Raw genomic sequence first — 24201 nt, 5'->3', positions numbered from 1 at the left:
TTCAGTATGGAAGTGTCTGGCTGTAGTGTAACTGAAGTCTTTATTGGTTATGGCACGCCAATGTTCCAATATTCTCTTCTTCACTGGAAAAGTGGTAGAACCTATGTACCACTTGCCACATGGGCAAGTGATCACATAGATTACAAAGTCTGTACTGCATTGTATATTCTTTCGAATATACCACTTTCTCTTAGTTCTCTCAAGGACTACCTCTTTAACATTAACGCTGTGGCTGCACGCTTTACATTTCCCACAACGATGAAACCCTCCTATTCTATCTAACCATGTAGGTTTGATGTTACTGAAGTGGCTTCTTACAATCATGTCTTTGATCGAGGTGCCTTTTCTGTAGGTGATCGCTGGATGTGGGCCTAGCTTTCGTTTTAGTGTCTTGTCCTGAGTTAGAATATCCCATCTTTTCCTAACAATTTGGTGGAAAAGATTAGATTGTGAATTGAAGGTGGTAATCAATCTGATAGGTGCATCTGTTTCAGTTTGTTTGCCCCTGGGTGCTTTATACAATGCCTCGCTTCTTGTGATAGCATCTGCTCTTTTCTCACCTCTCTTGAGCATCGTGTAGGGATACCCTCTAGCAAGAAATCTCTCTGACATTTCTTTTTTGTTTCTAACATATGATTCCTCCGTGCTACAGTTTCTTTTCGCACGTAGGAACTCACCGAAGGGTATGCTCCACCTAAAAATCTGAGGATGGCAGCTTGTTGCGTGAAGAACTGAGTTCCCCGCCGTACTTTTTCTGAATAAATCAGTCTCTAGTTTGTTATCTCGCACTGTCACCCTGATATCTAGGAAGTCAACAGTTTTTTGGCTATGCTGCATCGTGAATTTTAAGTTCAGGGCATTCTCATTAAGTTCTGACAGAAACAACAATAGTTCATCTTCTCCACCTTCCCATACAAAAAATATGTCATCGATAAATCTTAGCCAGATACTGACCCTGTTTGTCCAATGTTCCATTGATTCACCCCAGAGCACCTGCTTCTCCCACCAGCCAACCAAAAGATTGGCATAGCTAGGAGTGAAGCAGGTGCCCATTGAAGTCCCTTGTGTTTGTTTGTATAATGCACCATTAAAGGTAAATACGTTTTCCACAAGGCAAAACTCGATCATCTGCAGTAACATCATGGTATGTTTAGTCAAATGTATGCTCCTCGAGCCAAGAAAGTGTTTGCATGCTTTAAGTCCATCAGTATGCCTAATACTAGTATATAGGCTCTCCACGTCTAGACAGACAAGCCAAAAGTTTTCGTCCCAATGTATGTTCTCAATCTTCTGTAAAAAATCTTTCGTATCTCTAATGTACGATGTTAAATCTCTAACATACTCAGATAGAAAAAAATCTACATACATTGAAACATTTTCTAATAGACTGTTTTTTGAGGAAACTATAGGTCTGCCTGGAGGTTGCGTGGGGTTTTTATGGACTTTAGGGAGGAGGTAAAAAGTCGGAACAGTAGGTGTCTCGCTCTTCAAAAATTTCGACTCGTCCCAGTTCAAAAGTTTCTCATTTGTCCAATCATCAATGAGGTTAAAAAGCCTAACCTGTAGTTTGTCAATATATGATTTGTCAACTTTGGTATAACATGTTACATTGTTCAATTGTCTCATAGCCTCCTGCACATAACTCTTTTTGTTCCACAGAACAATGTTGCCTCCTTTATCGGATGGCTTGATCACAATACTATTGTCATTCTGTTAATTCCGTAATGCATCTCTTTGTGCTCTATTCAAATTGGAATTAGTGGTAGATTTATTCAGGAGTTGTAAAATATCATGGTTGACCAATTCAAGAAAGATATCAATATTATCTTTGGGAGTTTGGGGTCTATATTTAGATTTCCTCCTAAATGGTGTAATAATCCCTGTATCTGTCCCTGAACCTTCGGTAGACTCGATAACCTCAATAGCAAGATCAAGATTAGTGGACATTCGAGTACTCGATATATTGTCTCTGACACTAGGACATGTGGATATTGTACCACTATCCATGTCAGATTCAACGATTCGTTGTTCGAATGAATTGGAGGTTTGGGAGTTGGCTAACAGATGCTCCTCACTTAAACTGAATAATGTTCTCAAAATCTCAGTATCTTCAATAGCAGGGGAGGGAATGGGTGCAGTTATAGCTGGTAAATTGGTACTGCTATCTTTTAGTTGGTGAATCTGAAATAATTTCAATTTATGTGCAAAACAATACAGTTCAATGCGTGTTTGTGAGTAATCAAGGGGAAAATCAGGACAAAAACTTAATCCTAATTTTAAAACTTGTTCTTCTAAGGGGGTCAAAGATCTGGTAGATAAGTTCATTACCGTTAGCTCTTGCTCATCCATTATTTTCCTCTTTGGTTCTGACCCTTGGTTCCCACGCCAGTATTGTTGTTCTTCCCTGCGCCGCTTTCTCCTCTTTTTGCTTGAGTCTTTCCTCTTCCTCTCCCTTGGAATCTCGTTCTTCCTCTCATTGAGTGTTCGTTTGCCTCTTGCATGAGGCGAAGTTCCTCGGCAAAAGATGTTATTTCTGTAGGAAGTGAGTTGGTACTGTCCATAGATCCCACATCAGAACTCAAGCTAGTGCCAGATTCCCATCTTTCTCTGTCCACTGCTCCCAATGCTTGGTCCTTAGATAAATTAGTACGTAGCTTATCAAATTTTCTGGCGAATGTTAGAATTCTCCCCGATCTATAGTCTCTCTCATCCCTCTCAAATTTCCTTTGTTTCCTTTCAACGATGTCTTTTTCAAATATCTTGATCCTGTCATTAACAGTTGAGAGGATTTTGCTTACTTTATTCTGGTCGGTCTCTTTGGCTAAATCATTCAATATTTTTTGAATTTCATCAACCAGATCTTTATGCTCCTCCCACGCATTTTTAATTAGAATTTGTAACATAGTCTTGGAGCAGGCGGTAGTGTTATCTAACCATGCTTTAAGGACCTCATGTTTCGGTTTATTCAACGTTGGTACAATAAAAATTCTCAAGCCCCTCGGGATACGATCAACATCCAAATAATTCTGAAGCGAGGTGGCTTCCCACCATCTGCTTAATTCTTTTTTGCGTAACCTCTCTAAAAAGTTACCTTTCTGTTTCAAATTGGACGTCAATAATAGGTTGGTACTCGTAACATCACTGTTACCTTCATTTGTTGTTTTTTTGAAGATTAATGCAGCAGAAGCCTCTCGGCCCTCCAGGAACTCCATTGCCCAGGATGCTATGCGGTCTCCCGACCTTAATTCAACTGGATTCTGTCGTCCGGGCAGATGCCCTGACAATATATATATATAAAGAACCTACTGGCGGTCTGGTCTCCAGTAGGTAGTTATAGTTAGGACCTAGTTTCCATAGGAAAAGTGTTTTTTGTTTTCCCAATAACTTTGGCACCGTTTGACGAATCTTAGCGAAATTTTCAAAACTAGTGGGGCGCTCCGGTCAGCTCCTGTCTTGAAAGTTTCAGGGTGATTTCGTCAAGCGGGGGCTGAGAAAAAGGGGGTCCCAAAACGCGCTTTCCCCATGTAATTTTCAATAGGAATCTTTAGACAAAGCTACAGCCCAAACTGCTGAACGGAATTACACCAAATTTGGCAAAAAGGTAGCCCTTGGTTCAGAAAGATTCCTTTTTGTTAAATGGTGTAAATCCATTCAGTAGTTTCTGAGAAATTAGAAAAAGTTTCAATATCTAGGGCAGCAGTGGATTCGCAAACCCTCCCGATCACGAGCTTCCTCTCCCTCTGTGAACTGACAGGCTACGGTTCTCCCTCTATGAGCCTGCCAGTCAGCTCACAGCTCTTCATCAATGAGCCAGCCCGCCAGCTCATAAGTCTCTGAGAACAGATGCAATGGAGGCAATGATCATGCAGGTCGGACACCCAACACTGCTCCGACATCCCCCAGCAGGAGCACCTTGTCCACCATCCCCCTTCACCCCTAGCCCCCCACAAACAAACGTGACAGTCACGTTAGGTTGGACAAATAAGGAATCTTAGTCATGTATGTCTTTCATATAAAAAAAATATTTTAAAAAACCAACAGCAAATAAAACTATGTACAGCCATGTCGTGTCATCGCTGGACCATTTGTGAATCACAGGCTGCAAGACAAAAAGAAATTAAAGATGGTTCGTCATGCGTCCAGCAGAGGAGAAAGAGAGAAAGAGTGAGAAAGAGTGAGAAACAAAGAAAGAGAGAAACAGTGTGAGAGAGAGGAAGAGAGAGAAGGCGTGAGAGAGAGGAAGAGAGAGAGAAAACAGTGAGAGAGAGGAAAAGAGACAGAAAGAGTGAGAGAGAGGAGAGAAAGAGTGAGAGAGAGGAAGACAGAGAAAGAGTAAGAGAGAATAGAAGACAGAGAAAGAGAGAAAGAGTGAGAGAGAGAAAGAGAGAAAGAGTGAGAGAGAGGACGAGAGAGAGAAAGAGTGAGAGAGAGAAAGAGACAGAAAGAGAAAAGAGAAAAACAGTGAGAGAGAGAAAGACAGAAAGAGTAAGATACAAGGAAAAGAGAGAGAGAAACAGTGTGAGAGAGAGGAAGAGAGAAAGAGTGAGAGAGAGAAAGAGAGAGAGAAAGAGTGAGAGAGAGGAAGAGAGAGAGAAAGAGAGAGAGAGAGAAAGAGACAGAAAGAGAAAAGAGAGAAAGAGTGAGAGAGAGAGAAAGAGAGAAAGAGTGAGAGAGAGAAAGAGAGAAAGTGTGAGAGAGAGAAAGGAAGAAATAGAGAGGGAGAGTTGACACTGGAGAAACTCTTTGCAGCTCATCTTTGTGCCACCGGTGTGTCTCCAACCACGTGCCGGGACATAGTTTTTAGTCATCTGAAAGATAGTATAGAATTAGTAATTGCAGAGTACATACAACTGCTTGCGACTAATTCCCTATTTGGCAATGCACACTCAGGCCATCCACTCCCACTGCTCGGAGGTGACTGCCCGCTGCTGTGGAAAGAAGCCTCTCTGCTCACCTTCCGCCACTGGCTTGTGTGTAAGAGGGTGAAGCATGTGTCGAAGCAACTTTTTGAAGCGTTGTGAGGATGGCCCTTCATCCTTGCAGGTTGTACACGCGCGCAGCTGTGGTGGTGTTGGGGGAGACGTCCATTCGTGAATCACAGCCTGTTAGATAAAATGCAAGATATGATTGTGCGTAATGCGTCCATCAAAGGAGAGAGAAAGAAAGAAATAGTGAGAGGAAGACAGAGGGAAAAAGAAAGAAAGAGTGAGAGGAAGACAGAGAGAAAGAGAGAAACAGTGGGAGTGAGAGGAAGAGAGAGAGAAAAAGAAAGAAAGAGTAAGAGGAAGAGAGAGAGAAAGAGTGAGAGAGAGGAAGAGAGAGAGAGAAAGAGTGAGAGAGAGGAAGAGAGAGAGAGAAAGAGCGAGCGAGAGAAAGGAAGAGTGGGAGAGAAAGAGTGAGAGTGAGAGAGAAAGAGTGAGAGAGAGGAACACAGAGAAAAAGGAAAAGAGTGAGATGTAAGGAAGAGAGAAAGAGAGAAACTGTGTAATAGAGGAAAAGATAGAGAAACAGTGTGAGAGAGAGGAAGAGGGAGAGAGAGAGAGAGAGAGAGGAAAAGAGAGAAAGAAAGAATGAGAGAGAGGAAGAGACAGAGAAAGAGAGGAAGAATGTGAGAGAGAAAGGAAGAGATAGAGAGTGAGAGAAAGAGTGTGAGTGACAGAGACTGGTGTGTCTCCAACCACATGCCGGGATATAGGGCAGCCCTCAAGCTTAGTCATCTGCAACATAGTATGGACTCAGTAATGAATGAGTACATACAACTGGGCATGCCTAAATCGCTGTCCCGCCTTTGTGTATCCAGGCTAGTGTACCCCATCCACTAGAGGTGTCTACTCGCTGCTGAACACCCAGGCTCCTGCATCCCATCCACTCCCACTGCCCAGAGGTATATGACAGCTGCTGTGCACCCAGGCTGCTGCACACCATACACTCCCACTGCCCGGAGGTGACTGCGTGCCGCTGCGCAAATGAAGTACTGGGATTTTAAAGCCCAGCGGTGCAGGGGAACACACCCTAAGACTTCGGGTTCTTCCTGTTTCAGACCCACAGAAACACAGAGTCTTCTTGGTGAAGTCAAAGATCAGTTTATTGGCTGCAGACCAATTACAGGTATCCAAGAAGTACAACACAATGTATGTTCTCAGGAGACTGCTTAAACTTACAGAAACGGGCTTCTCCTTAAATACAAAATATCATGCTTCAGGCACATATTCCTTGTTTTACGATATGGTCATTCACATGTATTCATTACAAACGAAAAGGCAGAGTCATGATGACCATCCCACATTCCAGTTAAGCCAGCCCACAATTATTTACCCAGCGAGGCTCAGATCCCACATCAGATATTAACAGACCCCAATAAACACGGGCCCCTCCTGTTTGTAAAACAAGCCATAAAGCAGGAACAGTCAGGTGTGAAAGAGATTAGCCGGAGGCTTGTGTGGGATGAAAAGGCTTTATGGTGTGTCAAACCCTGATGTTAATCACAGGTGGCTGTAGGACGGGCAGCTCGTGGGACCGGACTGACCTGGGGCGGTGGAGCCAAGTCGCACAGGTCACAGAGAAGTCAAAGGAAGGCACATGTGTTCTAAAGGCCTGTGCTTGTCCTTAATGTGTAGCCTATGTGAGGGCAACTATAAGATGGCCACCGCTCCAAGATGGAACCCACGAAGCCAACGCGTAAGATCGTATACATAGTGTATTTATCGATGAAATGTTATGCAAAGCACTTGTACATACCGCATTGGCCATTCGCGGTTCGCTAATACCGGAATAGACAGGGGTAGGGCCCTGCCTCCTACGTGGTCCCAAATTTTAAAGTACCACAGACCCTCCTTTTGCCCTTACATAGGCAATAACTATACTCATATCAATCCGAGTCCAGGTCTACATTCATGAAGTCATGGAGATGTTGCTGTAGCATCATCCTATTACTTAGCTCGTCCCTCGATACAGGTTTCCTTACACATAATGTAGCACAGAGGCCACATATCGCAGGAGCACACTGTACACACAGACAGAACAGGAAAAGCATGGCTAAGATCATTCCAATGACCATCAGAATTTTCCAACCCCAGGCAGATATCAGTTCCCAGAACCACCCCATCAGTGACCAATCTCCTTTATCCACGTGTATGGATTCAGATATTTTATGCAGTTTGGAGATGGCTTGATAAACTGTTGGAGCGTTATCTGGTATGAAAATGCAACAGCTAGATTGGATAACCTTACATACCCCACCGCGGTCTGCAAGTATGACGTCTAGAACCATACGGATCTGCAAAGTCATGAGGCGATCCGCTTGGAGCTCAGCTGTCAAATTACCAAGGGCACCAGCCGTTACATTAACAGTGGATTCAACCACGCGAGTCAGTTGCCTCAGGTTCCTACTATTGACTATAGGTCCCCAAAACGGCAGGAAACCCAGAAAGAAGTCTCCCGCTTCCTGACCGGCAGTATCCACCTTACTAATCACACCTCTCACAACTCTGGTCTTGTGATAATCAGAGGCAGCAGTAAATGTTGGCGGTAGCAAATTCGCAATATAACATGTGCCCGAGAAATCAGGGGACAACCATGTATATGCTCGGTTATTGCAAACAAAATATGTACCCTTGGCAGCCAAAAACGCAGGGGAAAACTGTGATGGAAAAGTGTACGTTTCAGTACAGTCACTTTTCCCCAGTTGAGCTCTTGGATTCTGACCATTACCTTGTAAACAGAACCAACCTATGTGGGGTACGACCCAAATTGGGGATGAGATTTTTCGCTGCCTTTCACCCAGACTAATGCTATACCCCGTCGCGTTCCAACCTACATAAGCTCGCAATTCATCCTTGGGAATAGATGAATATGCGTCGATATCTCTGCTCATATCGGCAACTCCTTTCATTAAGGCCATATTGATTGTGCTTGGCCTGATGGAACGCGGTTGTCGTGGGGAGTAGGCATCTAATGCAAAAAGAAACATAGTCTGGAAGGCCCATGATGATCCATTATAGCTAAACGGCAACACTAGATAAGGAATACCCTTATTAATGGTATGTGGCATTAACCCACACACCCAGCAATTGGTCGTGTTCATGACTAGTTGGTGTTGGTGCAGGAGGTGAATAAACGAGTTATTTACAAACTCAGACCGTCTAGCTTGTTCGTGTTCAGGCAGAGGGTGGAAAGAGTGCAAGGGGACAGTAGGAGGAGGTATAGGCTGTTCAGTGGGTGCAAATGGCACTTGAGAGGAGAAGAATACAAATCCTACAGTAAACACCATCATACTACATAATACAAACAGACATAAAAATACAAAACGTTTGCTCTTCATTATTTTACATATTTTCGTCTTAAAGTTCATTTCCTCAACGGGTCTCTCCATCTTGAAAAACTCCATCCTCTAATCGTGCCGCTCGCGGCGGGTGAGTGTCTTCTGCTAAGGAGTACGCCTGTCAGTCCAGGGAACGCCCAGGACCAACCAGAACCGTTGACCTAACGTCTTCGGCCTGTACCCCAAAGTCTTGGCACCGCGACCCTGCGGCTGAACCCGGATGGTGGTTCGAAAAACAAAAAGTCAAAAAAAATCCTTCAGATGGGAGAGCTATAATATCAAAAAATAGTAAGGGAAAGGAATTTTTATTTGTCCATAGGCCTTGGTCTCAAGTTATATCTGTTTCTGCCAGGTACTGTCTGATCTTGAAACAAGAGTTCAGGCTCTGTGGTGTCCAAACAAATTGACGGTGGCACAGCTTCTTGCAAAATATCGTCGCTTTCTTGTTCTGAAGCTGTGTCTCTTACGCGTGCATCACTAAATGGTACAAAATGAGGTACAGTGTCTTTTTCAGAATCCGGGACACCCTCCTGGACCCACCGGTCATATGGTAGGGGCAAAGGGACTATTTTACAGTGGGTGCCATGAATCCAGTTCTTCTTCCCTTTCATTCGAACCGCTGATCTTGTTGATAGAAGTACGAGGTGAGGGCCGATCCAACGGGGCTCATCGTTGTTTTTTCGCTGAAAGTTCTTTACAAGCACCCAAGAGCCAGGATCGATGGGGTGTCCAGGAATTTCAGAGGCCTGAGGCAGAGTATCGTGCACCTGTTGGTGTAAAACACGCAATTTAGCCGTCAATTCATAAAGATAATCAAGCAGTACTGGGTGTTCGATTTCGCTGAATTTTGTAGGTCTTGGCACACCCCATACATTGGCTGGGCGGCCAAAAACAACCTCATAGGGACTAAGTCCCACTCGTGAATGCACAGTCATTCTCGTTGATAGGAGTGCTAAAGGCAGAGCGTCAGGCCATTTAAGACCGGAGCTCGCCTGGATTTTGGCCAGCTTGAGCTTCAAAGTGCCGATGTAGCACTCTACTAATCCAGCTGATTGGGGGTGATTTGCAGCGTGAAACTTCTGCTTTATACCTAATCCCTCACACACATTCTTCATCACTTTACCCACAAATTCACTCCCATTATCACTCCACACCATTCTTGGCATTCCAAACCTAGGGAAAACTTCTTTCACAAGGGCTTTGGCTGTGGATAAAGCAGTGTTGTCTTTTAGGGGATATGCTTCTATCCATTTTGAAAAAGCGCAAACAACAACCAGTACATATTTCAAGTTGTTGCACCTTTCCATGTGGATAAAATCTAGCTGCAAAACCTCAAATGGGTATGATGGAGGCGCAAAATGACCAGCTGGAGTTGGGGTTCCCCTACCAGGGTTGTACTTCAGACATACCATACAATTCTTGACCACATTCTCTGCACACTTGGGAATTCCAGCATTCTGCCATACTGGAGCTAACAACTTACAGATTCCTTTCACACTGATATGTGCCATTCCATGTGCCATATTAACCACTGGATGCACATATGCATCAGGAAGCAACCATCGCCGGTGTTCTGACAAGTCAACCCAACTACCATTCTCATCCAATTTACCCGTACTTTCTTTCCACTTGCTCAATTCTTTCTCGGTGGCTTCAGCTTGAAGGGACTTCAAACTCTCTATCGTGTCTTCACACATTCCAACATCACCAACCCATCTTGCGGGGCCTGCAACATACATTCAAGTCTTCACATCTTTTGCTGTCTCTTTCGCGATTTCATCAGCAAATGCATTACCACGACCAACATCATCAGTGACTTTCTTGTGCGCACTGCATTTCATAATCGCAACTTGTAACGGTAGGGTCAGTGACTCGAGGAGATCATTCACCAGCTTGCCATTCTGAATTTTAGCTCCATGCGAAGTCAGGAACCCACGTTCTTTCCACAATCGCCCAAAACTATGAGCCACGCCAAAGGCGTACTGGCTGTCAGTATATATGTTCACTCTCATTCCTTCAGACAACACGCATGCTCTTGTAAGGGCAATTAATTCTGCTGCTTGAGCCGAATTATGTGGCACACGTGCAGTTTCAACAATCGTGTGCAAAGTCGTGATAGCATATGCAGCAGTCGTATCACCATTCGGAAGCTTAAAGCACGAACCATCCACCCATAAGGTACCATCACACTCAGTCAGGGGAGTATCTTTAAGATCCACTCTTCCTTTTGTCTCTTCTTCTGTTCTAAACAGACAATCATGTTGCTCAATCTCATCTATGTCTGCTGGATTTGGCAATAATGTAGCTGGATTCAACGTGTTGCATCTCTTTATGTGTATATGGTTTGCTAACAGTGTTAATTCATATCCTGACAATCGAGCACTAGTTAAGTGCTGTGTCTTGGTCCGGTTTAACAATGTGTCCACAGCATGTGGAACCATTACAATCAATGTGTTATCCATTACCAATCCAGCAGACTGTCGAATAGACATAGCTGCTGCGGCTGTAGCTCTCAGACAACTTGGCAATGCCCTCGCTACCGGGTCCAGAGTTGACGAAAAATACGCGCATGGACGCGGTCTGTCGCCAAAAGCCTGTGTTAACACTGATAATGCGCAACCGTCCTTTTCATGAACATACAATGTAAAAGGCTTACTGTAGTCGGGGGTACCCAACACAGGAGCTGAGCATAATGCATTACGCAATTCCAAAAAAATTGTCTGACACTCTTCAGACCATGGGACAGGATTCGGTGTGTCTTTACATGTTAATGCTAACAGGGGTTTTGCCAGCAAAGAAAAATTCGGGATCCAGTGCCTACAGTATGAAGTAATGCCCAAGAAGGCACGCACTTCTCTCTGTGTTCTTGGCACGCTCAATTGTGCAATGGCTTGAATTCTTTCTGGGGTCAGTTTCCTTCCCTCCTTCGATAAGAGATGACCTAAGTAGGTCACCTCTTGTCGACAATATTGCATTTTCGAGAGAGACACTTTGTGATGAAAGGCAGACAAATGACGCAACAATGACAATGTAGCTTCTTTACAAATCTTTTCAGTATCCGCGGCGATTAGTAAATCGTCAACGTACTGAATAAGGATAGCGCCACTAGGTAAAACAAGTGCATCAAGCTGCGCTTTTAAAGCCTGACTGTATATTGATGGGCTTTCACAGTAGCCCTGGGGAGCGTGTTTAAAGCGGAAGCTTCGACCTCCTAAACTAAAGCCAAAAATGTCCCTGCTCTCTTCTGCAATTGGGATGCTAAAGAAAGCATTCTTTAAATCAATCACTGAGAACCATGCAGCGGAGGCTGGAATCATAGTTAACAAGGCAGTTATATCAGGGACAACTGGAAACTGTGGCACAACAATCTTATTTACCTCTCTAAGATCAATCACAAATCTGTAAACAGGTGGCTGTGAAGGGTCCGTTCGTTTTAAAACAGGTAAAACAGGACTATTGCAAACGTTGCCTCTTGTTTCTTCAATTACACCCTTTTTAATTAAATCGCTGACAATTGCTAACAACGCTTTCTGGCCTTCATTGGAGATCTTGTACTGGGGAATGCGTGGCAATCTGACATTGGTTTTTAAAGTGACTACGTATGGCGGTATTTCCAAAAGGCCCACATCATTAGGACCAGTAGCCCAAAGGGCATCCGGAAGGGATGACAATTCAGGTGGCAATGTATTCTTTGACAAGTACATCGGGGAAATCACTTCCTTACCCAATGTAAGTTGTACTCCTGAGGGAGAATAATATAGTGTTGCGTGCAATCTTTTTAACAAATCCAACCCTAACAGATTTTCATCACAACCTGTCGTTAGGATGAGGGGTGCTGTTAGCTCACAAGGTCCAACAGAAAGTGGCATAGGACTAGATATCGGGTTCCTAACCGGGGCGCCAGAAAAACCTACTGAAACATTTATTTCGCCAGACAAAGGCGCGCCAGGGAGTTTTTAATGCATAATTGAACTCTTTGCAGCACCAGTGTCCAGCAGAAAAGGCTCTGACACACCCGCTGTAGTCACCTTAACATATGGGCCACTCTGATCCACTGGCACTGAAACAACTCCCTCTCTCTGTCTATGGCTGTCCTAGTAATCATTACCTTCCACATTGTCGTCTTCTGCATAATAGTCATTATTATAGTACTGAGCTGTATTACCAGCTGCATTGGCTTGCTGATCAAAGCTATTTATCGTATTTTGAGGCGGAAGAGGACGCGCATTCTGGGGAACATTTCCACGCCCTCTACCTCTAGGAGCTTGCTGACCACCTCTACCTCTTGAGCCATACGCATTACTAGTACGCTGCATTAACTTAGGACAACTATACTTAAAAGGACCTTCCTCTTTGCAATATGAACATTGATTGGGGCCTATAGGGATACGTGGTTGATAATACCCATTCATCTGCTGGTTATTCTGAAGCTGTTGGGGTTGCTGATAGATACCTTGCGTTTGCCTATAATTATTCTGACCTCCACGTGGCGGATAAGCCTGCTGTAAAAGGACCTTCGTTTTCAACTCTTTCGTTTTCTTGTCTGTTATATCTTTTTCATACTTGTCTCTATTTTCGTAATACTGTGCAGTAGCCAGTATTTGCGCTGAAGAGGAAAGAGCCCAAGAACTCTCTGAATCTTTTAACTTCTTACACAACTCGGGAAGCAGATTCTGCACAAATTTATCCACAAATAACCGTTGGCCACCTTCAGTACTCATGTCTTGACCACTGTGGTCGATAAACGTTTCTTCAAACCTTGTAAAGAAATCGGACACTGTCTCATCTTTCTTCTGCTTGCATGCGGATAGCTTATCCCAATTCACGTGCATTGCGGGCATTAAAGTTTTCATGTAGGTAATAATTCTACCAGGGAGTTCTGCTATTAAAGGCTCAGGTTTCGCACCACCAACTTGTCTAGTGTCTGCGGAAATAATATTAGCCCATGTAGCACCTAGTTCTGCATCGTGATCTACATTACGAATTGATCCCCATAGGGGCTGTGGAACAACATATCCAAACAACATATCTATATCAGCTAAATTCATGATACATGATCCTGCCCTCTGTGACAACTCCTTATAATATCCTGCAGGGTTTTTGCGAGGGTCAGGCAATGTCTGTTTAAGCGCTATTACTTCAGATCGTTTCCAAGGGACATGCACCCAAACACGCTGAAAATGAGCTGGCATAGCAACGATATTGTTAGCGGCATCAGCCGCGACCGCGTCCTTCCATACCGGAGTGACTTCTCTCATCGGGTATTGTCGCGCTTTTACCTTTTTCCCCACAGGGAAATCTTGTTCAAACAACGATTGTTGACAATCATCATTCCTCAAGGATAATAAGGTCGCAACTGCTTTATTTACATCGGGGCCCACAATCGTACCCTTTCCAAAATCAAATCTCGCTCGACACAACTCCTGCGGGCTTGGATCTCTACCATGATCATCCAATTCCTCACAGAGGAATTCACACATTTTTTCAAACACATACCTCTGTTTCGGGGCATCCCATTGGTGAAAAACGTTAACAACTGACTCCACATCATAGAGTGAAGAAAAAATAATCCACCTACGCGCCATATGATCTAATACCTCTTTCTCTTCAGGATCAGGCAGCTGACTGCGCAATTGCTTACGTTGTAAACCAGGGGTCATACTAGATGACCCAAAGAGAGGCGACATTAGACTAGTAACTACATTAGCTAGACGTTGTCGCGCTGAAGGAGAAGTTGAGGCGAAAACGGGGGGAAAGACAGAGGGAAGAAAAGAGGATGCAGATACAGGCACTTGGGTAGTGTAAGAAAGAGCGTCAGGGGAGGCAGCTGATGTACTAGGCAAAGTCGCAGGAAGCGCAGGGGCAACAGGTAACAAAACTGGCGGCCCTTGAGAAGGCTGCGCTGCAGGGATAGAAGCCAATTGAAGAGGCGCTGGTGGCTGCGGTGAGGCTTGCGGCAAATTAACTGCAGGCTGCGCATTTAGAGGTTGCAGAGGTGCTGTAGCATTTTGCGCATACGGAGGTGGCGAGCTTAGCAAATGTGACATTAGGGGATCTTTCTCCTTTTCTTCTAACACATTCTGTTGAAGGTGCGGTAAAGCTGGGTAACATTTGTCGATCCCTAGTTTACGCTGTCTATGTAACTGTTCATTCATTTGTTCCTCCTCATTATCTTTAAATTGCACAGCTGCTTGCATTATCGATATACCTTTTTCTCTCTTATTCCTTTTTGCTAGCTTAATTTCCTTCTGTTTGGCTTCCTTTCGCCATAGACGGAAGGAATCAAACATCGCCGGCCGGGCTTTCTTTTTAAACAATTTAACTTCCAAATTATCTAAGATATCTGTATCGAAACTACCATTTGGGGCCATTTTAAAACACCGTCCTTTCTGGTGTATCGGAACCATACTTCATTATATGCAATGGGGCCCACGCCATGTTTTACATAAAGCTCATAAGTTGGAGTTCCAATTGGAGGAACCGGACATGAATCCTCTAACTGGAAATCCCTTCCACAACTCAAACAAAACAATCTTCCAAATACACTAGAACCAGGCATTGTCGCTCACTAGTCTAGTTTCAAACTTCAAAGGATTATCGAATACGATAGTCTCGTGAATACACGAGTCCTCTGGCTTTGGGACTTGCAAGCACCAAATCAAAGCGATCCCGAAGGATACCAAATTCCCGAAGGATACCAAACAAACTGGGAGACGCTCCACTTATACTTAACTGAATATCGATGATCCTTGGCATCACCAGAAGACTCTCTCGATTGTTTCGCTCTACCAAAATCGTCAAGGGTCCAAAACAGGGTGATTAATCAGGGCAGCAGTCCTTCGTAGCCGTCGGGACACGGAGAACCTCGCAGAAAAGACTTTCGGACCACGTCGACATGCAGGGGTCGATGAAGTGGCGGCCTTCCTCCGGAATTTCCACACGAAGCTCCTCACGAACCTCTGGCTTGGACCGGTACCGCTGAAATCGCCCCGAGTTGGGCGCCAACTCAAGTACTGGGATTTTAAAGCCCAGCGGTGCAGGGGAACACACCCTAAGACTTCGGGTTCTTCCTGTTTCAGACCCACAGAAACACAGAGTCTTCTTGGTGAAGTCAAAGATCAGTTTATTGGCTGCAGACTAATTACAGGTATCCGAGAAGTACAACACAATGTATGTTCTCAAGAGACTGCTTAAACTTACAGAAACGGGCTTCTCCTTAAATACAAAATATCATGCTTCAGGCACACATTCCTTGTTTTACGATATGGTCATTCACGTGTATTCATTACAAACGAAAAGGCAGAGTCATAATGACCATCCCACATTCCAGTTAAGCCAGCCTACAATTATTTACCCAGCGAGGCTCAGATCCCACATCAGATATCAACAGACCCCAATAAACACGGGCCCCTCCTGTTTGTAAAACAAGCCATAAAGCAGGAACAGTCAGGTGTGAAAGAGATTAGCCGGAGGCTTGTGTGGGATGAAAAGGCTTTATGGTGTGTCAAACCCTGATGTTAATCACAGGTGGCCGTAGGACGGGCAGCTCGTGGGACTGGACTGACCTGGGGCAGTGGAGCCAAGTCGCACAGGTCACAGAGAAGTCAAAGGAAGGCACATGTGTTCTAAAGGCCTGTGCTTGTCCTTAATGTGTAGCCTAAGTGAGGGCAACTATAAGATGGCCACCGCTCCAAGATGGAACCCACGAAGCCAACGCGTAACATCGTATACATAGTGTATTTATCGATGAAATGTTATGCAAAGCACTTGTACATACCGCATTGGCCATTCGCGGTTCGCTAATACTGGAATAGACAGGGGTAGGGCCCTGCCTCCTACGCGGTCCCAAATTATAAAGTACCACACAAACAAGACTCTCTGCTCACCTTACACCACCGGCATGTGTCGAAGAGGGTCCACCACGTGCCGAATAAACCTCCTCAGCCGTTGTGTACATGCGGCGAAGCAGAGGTCACAATTCAGGTTGAGTGTTGATTGCAGGATGGCCACGCATGATTGCAGGCCTGCAAGACAAAAAGCAAGATAAGATTGTGCGTCATGCGTCCATCAAAGGAGAGAGAAAGAGAGATAGAGAAAAAGAAAGAAAGAGAGAGGGAGACAAAGAGAAAGAGTGAGAGAGAGGAAGAAAGAGAGAATGAATGAGAGAGAGAAAGAGAGAGAGAGAGAAAGAGTGAGAGAGAGGAAGAAAGAAAGAGAAAGAGTGAGAGAAAGGAATAGAGAGAGAGAAAGAGTGAGAGTGTGGAAGAGAGAGAGAGGAAGACAGAGAAAGAGAGAAAGAGTGAGATACAAGGAAGAAAGAAAGAGAGAAACAGTGTGAGAGAGGAAGAGAGAGAGAAAGAGTGAGAGAGAGGAAGAGAGAGAAAGAAATAATGAGAGTGAGAGGAAGAGACAGACAAAGAGAGATAGAGAGTGAGAGAGAGAAAGGAAGAGATAGAGAGTGAGAGCGAGAGAAAGAGTGTGAGTGACAGAAAGGAAGAGATGGAGAGGGAGAGTGAGTGTTGACACTGTGGAGAAAATCCTCACAGCTCACCTTTCTGCCACCAGTGTGTCTCCAACCACATGCCGGGATATTGGGCAGCCCTCAAGCTTAGTCATCTGCAACATAGTATGGACTCAGTAATGGATGAGTACATACAACTGAGCATGCCTACATCGCTGTCCTACCTTGGTGTATCCAGGCTAGTGTACCCCATCCACTTCAACTGCCCAGAGGTGTCTACTCGCTGCTGAACACCCAGGCTGCTGCACCCCATCCACTCCCACTGCCCAGAGGTGTATGACAACCGCTGCGCACCCAGGCTGCTGCATCCCATCCACTCCTGTCGCCCAAACGTATTTGCCCACCGCTGCGCACCCAGGCCTCACTGCTCACCGTTTCACAGAGAGGGCACCCTACACATCATGCAGTCCCGCTCTGTGGGCCAACAGGTCTCACATTTGGTGCTGCATCTTGATTTTGCCATGGCAGAGGACATAGTGTACCTATCATCATCACAGGTTGCACACCCACTCAGTCCTGGTGGTGCCACTAACTCAGTGACCAGTGAGGCCACGCACTTGGCTGCAGGCCTCCCTGTTCGGTGGCTCAGGCCTACATGAGGTGTCCGGACCACCGGGACAGGCCATCACAGTGCATGCCTTGAGAGCAACTCAAAAATGGCATAGAGCACCTGTGCCCGGTCTTTTTTATTGGTAGGGTCACGTGTCCTGTGACTCCTGTGCTGGATGGGTGTGGTGTGGGTGTATACCAGCAGGGAGGGAGTGGCTGTGGCATACTGACAACTAGACCTGTGACCAGCAGATCACTACAATGAAAATCTGGGCCATGTAGCGTTGATGTCCTTCCCTGTAAGCGTAAGCAGAGTGGGCTGGCCTGGCGTATGCCAGTCCTGTGTGAGGCTGTGAAGAATGACTCCGGAGCTATCGGCGTGGCTCTATCGTGAGCTGTATGAGGAATCAAATTAATTGCGGGTGTTTTTGTTGTAGTGCTGCTGTCACCCGGGTCGCAAGCATCAATTTGTCACTCTGTGAACCAAGTCCCACAACATGGCTAACATGGTACGGGGAATCACCGACCCTACATTCAACCATATTTCCACACAAGAAAGATGGTGGACATGACACATCTTTGTGGATGTGAATGTTTATTGCACATTCAGTGGAGTATTGCAGCTGTAGCGGTACTGGGCCATGCAAAGTCCAAAATTCCGTTCCGTTTTTGGGACATAGAGGGCAACCAATTAGAGACAAGCTTGTTGTCGGAGTTAGGCTGCGCCATCATATGTACTTATACAATCACTCCACCAATCTCCACACACTTATAAATGCACTATACACTCTCCTTGTAGTACTCTAATCATCCAGTCTCTACATACGTACTTGTACGATGACCGAGACAAAGTTACATAACCAAAGTTTTCTCTCACTGTCAAAGGTAAATTGGTTGCATACGCTGTTCAGAGCACAATGTAATGTAGTAGGGCCCAGGGGCAGCATGTTGCATACATAATGAACACACGGACACAGATAGATAGTGGAACTGGGTACGGGCACGTGCGCTCGACTCCTTTTTATTACCAGGGTCACATGTCCAGTGACGTCTGTGCTGAATGCATGTGAGGTGAGTGTAAGCCAGCCCTCTTGGAATGGCTGGTGCTAGCGACAAGTAGAACAGTAATCATTAGATCAGACACAGAGATTCAATCATAAAGGGTCAATGATTTGTGCTTCACTAAGGTAGGGGCACCAGCTGTGAAATAATACACAAAATATTCTATTGTAAAGGGTCCATTACTTGTGGTACACTGAGGTAGGGGCACCAGATGTGAAATTATACACAAATATTGTATCATAAAGGGTCCATGAGTTGTGCTGCACTGAGATAGGGGCATTAGAAGCATTCAGTGTGTGCGCAGCCAGCGATGATGCGGGGTCCGGGCGGGCCGCATTGGGGGCAATGTCACTTGCCTACTGGACTGCTTCATCTGCAATTGCGACTCGATGTGAATTGTGAGCCCTGCTATCCGCAATGTAGATGTAAGGCAGTAGTCAGCACAGACATCGAGGAATGCTTTTTGTCACTTCCTCTTGACAAAATCCTAGGACATAGAGTACAATTCTGTCTGCAATTAATAAATCATTTCTCAATGTAAATTGTGAGCACTGCTGACCGCAGTGTAGGTAACAAATGATGAAATATGTATGGAATACATTGTCGAAATGTGTAGGTTTTGGGGACGTTATAGTTAGTTGCCCACTGGACTCTGAAATTCATGAATCAAGACTGAATTCGAACTGTGAGCGCTGCTGGCCGCAGTGTAGACTGTCATTCAGTGTTACTATGGGCTTGCAAGATGAATTTCATTATTGTAGTAAATCTATAATTGATATCAAAAAAGTTCTTGAAGCAAGGATGCTAAAAGGATATTATTTAGGTTTCGAAGACGTTGTAGTTAGTTGCCTACTGGACTCTGTAATTAATGAATAAACACTCAATTTTAATTGTGAGCCGTGCTGACCGCAATGTAGGCCATAGACAGCGGTCAGCAAGGGCCCACAGCCATGTGGCATTTAGTAGAGCTGCACAGTTATTGGCAATTCAGTGTGTGTGCAACCAGCGATGATAAGTGGTGCACTGAGTTAGTGGCACCTGAAGCAACCAGTGTGTGTGCACCATGCGATGATGCGTCATCCGAGCGTGCTGCACTGGGAGAAATGTCTTTTGCATACTGAATTCTGCCTTAACAAGTCCACGTGGCGATGACTTGTGGTGCAGTTAGTTAGTGGCACCTGAAGCACTCAGTGTGTGCGTACCCTGCGATGATGCTTGGTCCGGGTGGGCCGCACTGGTAGCAATGTCTTTTGCCTACTGGCCTGCGTCATCTGCAATCGCAACTCAAACTGAATTGTGATCCCTGCACTCTGCAATGTAGATGGAAGGCAGTAGTCAGCACAGACATCGAGGATTGCTTTTTGTCACTTCCTCTTGACAAAATCCGAGGACATAGAGTACAATTCTGTCTGAAATTAATAAATCATGTCTCAATGTAAATTGTGAGCTCTGCTGACCGCAGTGTAGGTAACAAAAGATGAAATATGTATGGAATACATTGTCTAAATGTGTAGGTTTCGGGGATGTTATAGTTAGTTGCCTACTGGACTCTGAAATTAATGATTCAAGACTGAATTTCAATTGTGAGCCCTGCTGACCACAGTGTAGGTCTGAGGCAGTGGTCAGCAAAGGCCCACAGCCACGTGGCAATGACTTTAGCTGCACAGATTGGGAGCATTTGGTTTTCTTAACCGATTATAGTCTCTTACACAATTTGCATTGGTACTAATCTTGAATTGTGAGCCCTTTTGACCGCACTGTAGACTAGATGCAGTGGTCAGGAAGGGCCCATAGCCACATGGTGTTGACTTGAGCTGTATAGAGTTAGTGGTAGGTGTGGCGCTCAGCGTGTGCACAGCCAGCGATGATGCGTGGTGTGGGCAGGCCGCACTGGGAGGAATGTCTTTTGTCTAATGAATTCTGCCTTAATAAGGCCACGTGACTTTGAATTGTGGTGCACTGAGTTAGTGGTACCTCTGGCGCTCAGTGTGTACACAGCCAGCGATGATGCATGGTGTGGGTGGGCCACACTGGGAGGAATGTCTCTTGCCAATTGGACTGTGTCATCTGCAATTACCACTCCATCTGAATTGTGAGCCCTGCTGTCCGCAGTGTAGTTTGAAGGCAGTAGTCTGTACAGACATAAGTCTGCGGTGCTATGCCCCTGTGTTCGCAGGGGGCCTGTGTCAAAGAGGCCAGCGAATATGGCGGCAGCTACGTGGCAGGATGAGGGCCGCTGCTCTTGCAGACGCGTTGGCTTTCACACAAGTGAACCATGCCCAGAGTCCTGGCCTATTTATTCACACTTCTTCGCTGGAGTGGCGTATGTTGGACCAGCCCACTGCGCTTCCGCTTACAGGGGATGATGATACAGATACATGACCGAGATCTTCCCTACTGCCTGAGGTAACATGGTTGCGTCCACTGTCCACAACACTACAAGCACCAGCAGTATCTGTACACATGGAGAGGTTTGTGCTCTGCAGTGAGGTCTGTCCAGCACATCACCGCTACACTTGGTATTGTGGGCATTATTATTGGTGGGTGACTTGCGTCCTTCACACATTTGGTTGCCACATCTCGCAACATTCAGCTATTGTGTGGCTGAGGGGCCATGCCATTTTTGGAAGGTCCACTGTCCTGTTGTGCGCTGCCTCGGTGGTAGTAGGGGGATGGTCTGGGGGAGGTCCTGAGGTTGGTGGCAGTGGGTTTTGTGGCCTTCTTTGGTGTCATAGGTGCATGATCAGTAGCTCTATGACATGTGTTGGTCTTCAGATGTGATTCTGGGCTGCACTCCCTTTCACACTGTAGGTAGTCGTCCTACTTTACACCAGTAAAAGGCAGAGGGTACATTCCTACTGCTAACACATCTTATCGCCAGTTTTTGGATCGCACTGCAGATTTGGCTGCTCGTTGAAAATATCGGGAAGTGATGTTTTTGTGTTATTTTTGTAGAGGAATGCCTACTCTGCATATTATTTGCGTTAGTTGTTGCTCTCATTTGTGGCAATTTTTTTTTGTGGAAGCTATTGCTGGAAAACTAGTGATACATCCGGTTTTCACCAGGTTGAAAATGGAATGATAATTTAAAATCACTGTAAAAACCATAGGTTTAATGAGCATTATAATTAGAAATTAGCATTCAAAAGCCTTTGAAATTCACTAAAAAAACATAGGTTTCACGGACGTTATAGTTACAAATTATCATTTTAAAAACTTTTGAAATTTACTAAAAAAAAACATAGGTTTCAGGGACGTTATAGTTACAAATTAGCATTTAAAAAACCTTCGAAATTCACTGAACAAGCCACAGGTTACAGGGACGTTATAGTTAGTTGGACATTTCACTCATACAAAACCAGAGAAATTCAGCCTTTATAGTTAGTTGAGCTAACTATACCTCGCACTCCCGCAATGCACTGCTGATGACATCACATATTACATCATTCATGACGTGGTCAGTGACATCGCTGATGAGGTCTCGAATGACATCACTGATGACATCATCCAGTGACTGTGTGTTTCTGTAAAGTTTAAATATGTTTTAAGTATATATATGCCAAGGTGTATTGAAGAAGGAGTGGGTGTATAAGTGTCTGAATGGATGATTTAGTAGGTGTGTGACTGACTGTATAAGTGAGTGATTAAACATGTCTTACTGAATCCATGGGTTAGTGACTAAACTGTGTGAATGTCTGTATCAGTCTGTCAGTTGGTGTATAAGTGGCTGCATGGGTTGGTGAGTAGCTACATGAGTGTCTATATGGGTTATTGATTGGTTGTCTGAGTATCTGTATGGGTGCCTGAGTGTCTGTGTGGGTGAGGGGTGGGTGTGTGACTGTGCATAGATGTGTGAGTGGGTGATTCACTGGGTGTATGGGCTCAAGAGTGTATCTGTGAAGGGCTATATGAATGGGTGAGTGTGTGTATGGGTGTGTTGGTAGATAAATGGAGTCTCAGTGGTACATGTGCGAGTAACTACATATGTGAAAGGCAGTATATGTGAGTGTTGGAGTACATAAATGACTATATGTGAGAGTGAGTGATTGTGAGAGTAGCTGTATAGATGAGTGTGGGCTTGTATCAGTGATTGTATAAGAAACTAAGTATGTGTTCATATCTGTATAAATAAGTGAGGTGGTGTGTGTATACCTGTATAGGTGAGTAAATGGGAGTGTGATTAATTCTTTGCATGACTGACTAGGTGTGTGAGTAACTATGGATGAGTGGCAGTGTGTGAGTATCTGTATAGGTGTATGAGTGCATATGATAGTGCTTTATTGATGAGTGACTGCATGTATGAGTGACTGTATGGGTGAAGGAGTGGGTGTGTGTGTAGACCTAGGAATCAGTTAGTGGGTATGTAATAAATGTTATTGGTGTGTCTATGGTTTCGAAAATTGTAGTCTGTATTTTAGAGTAGGTGTATCAAAGGTTGTGAAGAGGTGCATCAGATTATCATGTGGATGATGTCATCTGTGATGTCATTTGAGATGTCATCAGTGATGTCATCAGAGATGTCACTGACCATGTAATGTATGATGTAATATGTGACATCATCAGCAGTGCATTGCGGGGGCGCTAGTTAGTTAGCTCAACTAACTATAACGGCTGAATTTCTCTAGTTTTATAGGAGTGAAATGTCCAACTAACTATAACGGCCCTGAAACCTGTGTTTCTTTCAGTGAATTTCTAAGGCTTTTCAAATGCTAATTTCTAACTATAACATCCCTGAAACCTATGTTTTTTTAGTGAATTTCAAAGGTTTTCTAAATGCTAATTTCTAACTATAATGTCCCTGAAACCTATGGTTCTTTCAGTGAATTGCCAAGGTTTTTTAAATGCTAATTTGTAACTATAACCTCCCTGAAACCTATGTTTTTTTCAGTGAAAAAAAAAAATATATATTTATATAATATATTTGCCATAAGCAATATTTACATTTGTTAAGCAGACCGAACAATATCTATATATTTTTTAAACCATAACTGTTCATTTGTGTTTGAGTGTGGTGGTCCTGTAGGAAAGAGCCAATTCTTGAGTAGTCATCCGAAGATAAAATCGTTATCCGTGGCTCTTATGTTTGGGGGCCATGAATTCCGTAGATCGGCTGTTTGAACAGAGAACAATGTACCTCCCATGTTTATTTTCTTGTATACTGGGGCTTTAAGGCAAAGTGCCAATCTTGAGCGGAGGTTACTTTGTTGCATGTATTTGGTGATTTTATTCCTGATGAAAAGTGGTCCTATACCATGTATTTGTGGGTGATACAAAGCAGCTTAAAGGTGGATTCTCTGCCAACTGGTAACCAATGTATGGCCTTCAAGGCAGGGGAGATTTGAGATGTAGCTTTACATGTAGGAGTAGTCTGGCAGCAGAGTTTCAAATTTGTTGTAGTTTTTTTGTAGTTGACAGGCCATTGGCCCAATCAAGTTTAGACAGTACAAGATAGATAAAATCTTGGACCTTATGTGGAAATCCTAGGTGGAGGGAAGATGCGTCAGAATCATCATAGTAATGAAGCTTGATCTTGCTATCTTTTCCACATGTGCATTCATTGATAATTTGGAGTCCATGGTAATTTCAAGGTTTCTAACTTCCTTAGATACATTAGGAGGTGGTCCCAGAATGTCAGTCCAGGTGCAGAGTGTATACTAATTCTCCAAATTTCCACATTTATTTCAGTATTGGAAGCATCCAATTTGAGGTGGCTCCATGTCATCCACTGACCAACAGCTCTGAGGAAACT

General features: G+C 44.4%; 1 protein-coding gene and 1 long non-coding RNA gene across 3 annotated transcripts in view; one reads left to right on the top strand and one right to left on the bottom strand.

Moving 5' to 3' along the window:
* Nucleotides 1-24201, top strand: part of KIRREL3 (kirre like nephrin family adhesion molecule 3) — a 4147526-nt gene that overhangs the window by 1570775 nt on the left and 2552550 nt on the right. The window lies entirely within an intron of this gene.
* The window catches only part of LOC146856674 (uncharacterized), a 31380-nt gene that overhangs the window by 1232 nt on the left and 5947 nt on the right, over nucleotides 1-24201 (bottom strand). The window contains exons 2-3 of one of the 2 annotated variants that reach the window (XR_014979484.1): nucleotides 16207-16344; nucleotides 4955-5102 (exon numbers count right to left, since the gene is read on the bottom strand). This is a non-coding gene — a long non-coding RNA (uncharacterized LOC146856674). The remainder of the gene's footprint in view (nucleotides 1-4954; nucleotides 5103-16206; nucleotides 16345-24201) is intronic. The other variant, XR_014979485.1, reaches the window with a different exon arrangement.

This window comes from Triturus cristatus, chromosome 3_2, assembly GCF_964204655.1.
Source record: "Triturus cristatus chromosome 3_2, aTriCri1.1, whole genome shotgun sequence".
NCBI lineage: Eukaryota > Metazoa > Chordata > Amphibia > Caudata > Salamandridae > Triturus > Triturus cristatus.
Note: the sequence above shows the minus strand (reverse complement) of the source record. Positions and strands in the feature narration are given on the sequence as shown.